We start from the raw sequence: 7,276 nt of genomic DNA, 5'->3' as shown, positions 1-7,276 counted from the left end.
AAACTAGATCCAGCTCCTCTTCTTCTCTATCCGAAAACCTTTTAGATCTTCACATTCTCTGCAATCTGCACCCAACTATTCCTTCTCCCCCTCCGGATCTCAGCTCAGACAAAACATCTGTCACAAATGCACCGTAGTTTCTCGTGCCTGTTCATCCTCTGGGTTGCCCACCACATCATCCTCAAGCTATTTTAGAACTTTCTGTCTAAGTTTTCCCCTACTGGCTACATTCACTAGCAAACCAAGCAGACGTGCTGTCTGCCCTAGTGGAACTTACATTCTGCCAGTAAGTCAGGTAGTTTAATAAACCAACAAATAAATGTGTGATGGATGGTCAGATTTACACAGAAGGTAGTGGCAGAAAGTTGTTTACGTGGGGAGGCCAAGACAGTGACTCAGAAGAGGACATGCTCTCAGCTGAGACTGGGAAACAAGAGCTAAAGTAAAGTCCCAGAGGCTGGCAAGAGCTCAGCAAATGCAAGACAAGAGAGAAAATGTAGTTGAAGCACAGTGGGCACAGTGATGCCCACAAGTACATGGTCACACCTGTTCTCATCCTCCTACAAACAGGGATGGCACCAGCTCTGATGAATAAGAAACGGCTGGAGCCCCACCTCCTGCCCACTCCACACTCCACAGCTCAGGAACCCACCTCCACTACTGCACTCAGATCTGCTCGACTCACTGGTAAAGGAAGTTTTCCTTTCTAAAGGAGAAAACAATCGGACCACAACAAAAGCTTCCAAGTAAAACAAAAGCTTCCAAGTCAGGAGAAAGCTACTCTGGTGAGGGTGTGGTTCTGGTGAGGAAAGACGGGAGAGGGTGTTCCTGCATGCACAGCATTTAGCAGCAGACACACTTGAGGAGAAGTCAGGCTCACGCATGACAGAGCTGTGCGGGTTGCATCACTTTCCCCACACTACGGCTTTCTCCTCCTCCCACAGTGGAGGTGGGAGGAGTAGGTGAGTCCATGCTCTAAAGTCCTCAGGACCTCACGAAGTCTTGCTCAGAGCCAGGAGCTGACAGTCACACTCCTGAGAGATCAGCCTCATTCCCAGCCAAGGCCCTGCTCCCACCGCCCACCCAACCTTCCCACCTGTACTAGGAATCCACCAGAGACCCCTCTGGAATAAAAAGCCAACCCTTTGAGGTGCAAAGACCCATTTGGCATAAAACTCCATCGGCTGCAGGCCACTCCCTCCCATCACGCTTCAAATCCAACAGCAGAAGACAGATGACCTCACAGAATTAGAGATGAATAGCACTGTTTTTGTTTAAGCACTGAGGTGACGTCTGTTTTTTATTAAATATCATAAGTAAATTATTATTTTATACCAGAAACAAAAGTATAAACACGGCCACAATAAACTTTGGTACTCAAACACTGGTACACCAATGGGCCTGATTGGCCAAACCCCAGACTCACTGGTTTAACTTGCTGGTGGCCTCAGCTGGATGGAAACCCCAGGAAGCTCACTCTGGATGTCAGGAAGTAGAGTTTCCTCGGCTGCTCCACACACAACCTTCACCACCCTCACAAAAGCCCTGAATGCCGTTGCTCAACACTGAGCAGCAATGAGGACGATGGCTTTTAAAACAATAACACTCAGAGTGCCTCTTACGTGCCAGGCCTACCTCGCCTATGACAGCCGCTATGAGGCATCTGGGGAACTGAAAACTGAGATGTGGCTGATCGAAGTTGACATGTGTGCTAAGGAAAAAAATTAACTGGATGTCAGTGATAACATATGAAAAAACATATGTAACATCTCAATACTTTTAATATGGATTGCATGTTGAAATATCTTGGATATACTGAGTTGGGTAAAATATGTGATTAATTTTCAAGGTTTTTTTTTCCTCAGTACAGAAGATTAAAATCCAAGACCCTTCCACTGAGCTATATCCCCAGCCCTTTTTTTTTTTTTTTTTAAATTTTTGAGACAGCATCTTGCTAAGTAGCTGAATTGCCCAAGCTGGTCTTAAAATTGCGATCCTCCTGCCCCAGCCTGCCAGAGGGGTAAGATTACAGGCACATGCTAGCACTTCTGGCTAATTCACCTGTTTTTCATGTGGCTACTAGAAAAGTTTACATGAATGGGATTTCATCAAATCCCTAGTAAACAGCAACTAAAGGCAAAGCATAGCATATGTTCTATTGCTGTATAGGCTCATAGCAACTTCTTCGGGTCGTGATAGCTATTAACCCATTTTACAGCTTACAATACTGAGATTTAGAAACTGGCTTTAATCCCTCAGACCCTAGGGGCCACTGCAGTGCTCTGCAGAGATGACTTTCCCTGATTTCCCTCTCTGAATTCTGTTTCTTTCTCAAGATCTGTGTATTCCTCTTAGTGGTACATTCACAGTTCTCTTACCATTCCTATTTCTCTGGCTTGGTTTCTCCAACCCTGATACTTCACCATAATACTTCTTGCCTGGCCACCTATGGTGGTGCACACCAGTAAGCCTAGCACTCTGAGAGACTGACTCAGGAGGACCATAAATTCAAACCCAGCTGGGGCAACTTAGCGACTTAGACCCTGTCTCCAAATTTAAAAATTAAAAGAGCTGGGAATATAAGTCAGTGCAAAGGCCCTGGGTTCAATTCCCAGTGCCATAAAAAAAGAAAAAAAAATCTCACTTACCCCCTCAAAAGTATGTGCTTAAGTGGCATCTGCCCTAAATTATAGTCTCACTTTTCCGGTCCCCTGGCTTTTCCTTTATAAGGTACTGTGTTCTCATGCACTGTTTTCCCAGGTATGGGTTATGACCTAGTCATTAGAGGGAATTTTGAAACCAACTCAGTGGGCCATAACTAAATGCATTTTGTAAATGAAATAGAAAAGTATAGAATGGAAAAAAAGAGACCACTGTGTATATCACAGTTAAACAGGGTTGTCTAACACTTTTTTATGTGTATACTGAGTCATGATATAATTTATATTCCCAACTCATCCTCAGTCCAAAAATAGTCTGAGAAACACTGTACTAGTGGCTTGGAACAAGCAGGAAATGTTCTGGGAGCCACCTCATTAGTCTGTTTCATTGTCACATGAGCATCCTAGAGTACACATCTTAGTGCAAACAAGCCTAGACAGTACAGGTCAGTCTCTCAACGTGACTTTTTTCTTTTTGGTACCGGAGATTGAACTTGGGTCCTTGTGCTTGTAAGGCAGGCCACCGAACTGCTGAGCTAAATCCCTGGCCCTCGACGTGACCTCTTCATGCAATCAAGAGATGCAGCACTCTGGGAGGCTAAAGCAAAAGAATCACAAGTTCAAGTCCAGCTTAGGAAACTTAACAAGACTTTGTTTCAATATAATAAGAAATAAAATGGAAGTGGGGGGAAGGGATGTAGCTCAATATGAAGGCCCTGGGTTCACCCCCCAGCATAGAGAAAGAGAGAGAGGGGTCGGGGGAGAAAGGAGGAGGAGGAGGAGGAAGATGGAGGACAGAGGAGAACCAGTAAGCACTACATGTCAGACACTGGGAGGTATTCACATCACCCGCAGAGTTCGTGAAAATATATACTGCTGGGCCCCACCCTCAGAGCTTCTGATTCCGTAGGTCTGCAAGGGGACCAAGAATTTCGTGTTTAACAAGACCTCTGTGATACTAATGGTCCTGGCCAGGGAAGCCACACCTGGAGGACCATTGGTGGGTGCTTAAGGACAGAAGCTTAGCTGGATGGACCTGAGCTAAATTCCACCTGCACTGCCGCCATGTACCTGCTCTACAAACTCAGAATTCAAATCTCCAGCTTAATTTCTAAAGTCAATGCTTGCTTTAATTGCAGGATGTTCGATATATTCCTTTGAGAACTCTTCACACACACACACACACACACACACACACACACAGCTTACAAAGATCCTGAGAGATTTAATGATCCAAAGAGTCACTCCTTTCCCACCGGCCAAAGAATCTGTACGATGACCAGTGACACCCGCCACCACTTCTCACTGCATATGGGGCCCCTGTTGAAGTCTGAGCCTCACCCACAGCCTGTGGATGGACTGTTGATGTCTACAAGTCCAGCATCTGGGCTTTAGGATTTAGGCTTTCATGTTACAGCTTTTTTCCACTGCTGTGTTATCTTTCACCAAAGCACATTTGCACCCTAGTGTCTCGTTCCCTGGGAGTTCCAAACATTGCCCAAACCAGCCCATCTTTGTGAATTCTCAACTCCTGGGGTTAAACCTGGTCATTAGAACCGATTTCTTCAAGGTAAATTTAGTTCAGGGACTCCAATGCCCTGTCGCCACAGTAAATGGCTCCAGTTTCTCTAAAATTTAGAACCTTGGGAGAAAAGATTAGGAGGGGATTTTCACAAATAGGGTTACTTCTCCTGGGAGACCAACTCTCCATGACAAAAGAGTGAAGAAGCTTTTGGTAAACCACTCAAAAAACAAAATAAAATGATGTTCCCCAGTCTCTTTTCCAAGACAATGGACTCCATTTACACTTTCATTTGCACAAGAAAGCAGGCTTTTCCAGGACCTTTTCCTGACCTCCTCCAAGGACTTTCTGCCAATTCTCAGGTTTAAATTTTGCTTTGTCAACCTCTACAGCCATGGGCAGTTTAGGACTCTCGTGCTCAATACCTAAGTACTCATTTGTGAATTACAAAAAACAATTCAGTGGATTACAACCAAAATTTTAAAAAGGGAGTTAAAATAAAAAGTAAAAGTATTTTACAGGTTTGTGAAGTTTTTGTTTCACTTATATACAAAAAATGTGCCTATGCTCAATCAAGATTTTAAAATGAGCTTATTCTAAAAGACAGACTTCTAGAGATAGAGAAAAGGATCAAAGACAAGGCAGAGAAAAGAGCAGGGTAACAAGGTAGAAAATATCACAGTATTATTTGCATGCACTAATATACCAAAATGAACCTCGCTATTCCATATTACCGATGTGCATCATATTTTTTAAATGGGTTTCTTGGAACTGGAGCTATAGTTCAATGGTACTAGCATATCCAAGACCCAGGGTTCAATTCTATCACCATAAAACATAAAAAGTTATTCTTGATTTATTTTTTGGGGGGTGTACCAGGGATCAAACTCAGGTCCTTGTGCTTGTGAGGTAGTTGGTGGAACCAATGAGCTAAATCCCTGGTCCTAAAAAGTTATTCTTGATGTGAATCAAAGTTAACAAGTTTGAATCCACTGCTTTGTGCAAAGGTCTTTCTGTCACAGAGGCATTCTCTCTCATCAGGGTTTGTGTTTATCCTGTAAGTCTCCACTCGGAAATTCCTTCTTTTTTTTTTTTTTTCAGTTTTAATTGAGTTTATTGGTACATTTTAGGGATACGGTACAGTTACATTCATTGTTGGGATCTTGTACCTCTATATGACGGAAATGCCTTCTTTAGCCCCCTCTTCCCACTTGGGGGCCCACCCCTTAAGCTTTCAGCCTTGTTTGTGTCGGGTAGGTAGGCCAAGATGGGCACGGTAGCACATACTTGTAATCCCAGCACTCTAGGAGGCCTGCAAGTTCAAGCCAAGCCTGGGCAACTTAGTGAGATCTTGTCTCAAAAAATAAAAATGAGGTGGAACTGTAGCTCAATGTGAAGGCCCTAGGTTCAACCCTCAGTATAGCAAGACAAAACAAATCAAGCAGCTAGACCAAAGGAAAGAAAGGAGCTGAGACGGAGGCTATTCCAAAAATGAATGCAGAACCTAAATAGGCAAGTTTGACTCTGAGCTTTCCAGCAATGTACAGCAGAAGGAAATCAGGACAGCAATGTGTGACTCATACTATTTAGGAAAAACACTTCTCTTCCTGTACATAGGAATCCCCTTCTCCCGTGAAGCCCTCTAAGAACTGTGTGCAGTGCATGGAATAACATCCTCACCCAGATCATAGGGTGAGTTTCTTGGAACAGAGCAGTCCCTACCTTAGACTGCCACCTTCCCTGCCCTTATTCTAGGGATGGCCTTAGGCGAGGAATCTAATTCCTCCTAAATACGTGTACTCTCTAGTAGTGAATTAATTACTTCATATCAAAATTACTGGAAATTATTAATAGCTGCAAGAAGCAATTATGGTTATTAACCCAGACTAACCTCAGGCTGGCATCTCAGAATTGCGTCCCTCTCCTAAATTGCCAGCAGCACCTTTCCTGGGGCGTGGTTTCCTAAGCCTCACCTTGCCTGTGAGTCAAGAGGGCAACTCAGACAGACCTACATTCTCACCTCTGCCTCCTCTAGCTGTGCAAAGGCAAGAAGCCAGGAAGACTGGACTGCTTAAACCCGGATTCCTGTGAAGTGCAAAAGCTCCCAATAAAACCAAACTAGCAGGCCACACCCTGCTTCCTCCTCCTCCACCTCCTCGTCCTCCTCCTCCTTTTTTAAAAATTCACAGGCAGTGGGGCTTGGAATGGACACATGGAGAAAAGAAAGCAAACAGCTACAGAAAGGGATTTGGACTTCAGGAAAAGTTTCTCCTCTGAAACTCTAAGGTCTTCTTCATTGGAGGCATCCAGGCTTAGTGTCTTGGACTGACTTCTTCTGACACCTGTCACTAAGTGTGCCCAGTACTACAGGGAGGTGCAGCAGTACGAAAGTGACTATTGGATGGGCAGGGAGCTATCCAACTGGAGAGCCATCTGAGCAAAAAGATCATTTCAATACTATACGTTGAAGAGGACACAAGCAGCTATGGGAGCCTAAAGGGATCCTGTGAAAGATCAAGGATCGGGGACAGCCTCCTGCAGGAGATGATATCTAAAATTCACCTTGAAAGATCCATATGATCCAGCAGATGTATAAGAAGAGAGAAGGCATCCCAAGGAAGCATCCTGTACTCTGGGGAAGTACAATGATCTGGTTGTTAGCAGAACATAAAGTTCAAAAGGGAATAGAACCAAAGCAGAAGTGGTGGGTTGAGGCCAGGTCATGGAGGGCCATGGATGCAGCCCTTCTTTCTTATTACCCCAGCTGTTTCAATATTACTGTGCAATAGTAACACATCTACCAGAGCCACACAGCCATCTACAAAGGCAAAGAATCAGGAATGGGTGCTGGAAGAACAAAGGACTCTGATATGATTTTATTTTTTCTTCCCTCCTCCTTTTTTCCTATACTGGGAACTGAACCCAGAGCCTTCACCCAGAGTTGTACTCCCAGCCACTTACCTTTTATTTATTTATTTAGGTACCAGGACTCAAACTCAATTTCAAGGACCTTGCATTTGAGAGGCAGGAGAGGTGCCGCTGAGCTAAATTCCCAGCCCACTGGCCTTTTTTTTTTTTTTTTTTTTTTTTTTTT

The 7,276-nt window shown here is 44.1% G+C and overlaps 1 long non-coding RNA gene across 1 annotated transcript in view; it reads right to left on the bottom strand.

Moving 5' to 3' along the window:
• Positions 1–3,148: 3,148 nt before the first annotated feature.
• LOC104850933 overlaps positions 3,149–7,276 on the bottom strand; it is a 10,469-nt gene continuing 6,341 nt past the window's right edge. Inside the window, exon 3 of the long non-coding RNA XR_777100.1 lies at positions 3,149–3,258. This is a non-coding gene — a long non-coding RNA (uncharacterized LOC104850933). The remainder of the gene's footprint in view (positions 3,259–7,276) is intronic.

Source organism: Fukomys damarensis, unplaced genomic scaffold, assembly GCF_012274545.1.
Source record: "Fukomys damarensis isolate Sample0158 unplaced genomic scaffold, DMR_v1.0_HiC HiC_scaffold_28, whole genome shotgun sequence".
NCBI lineage: Eukaryota > Metazoa > Chordata > Mammalia > Rodentia > Bathyergidae > Fukomys > Fukomys damarensis.
The sequence above is the reverse complement of the archived record's forward strand: the minus strand, read 5'-3'. Positions and strand labels throughout refer to the sequence as shown.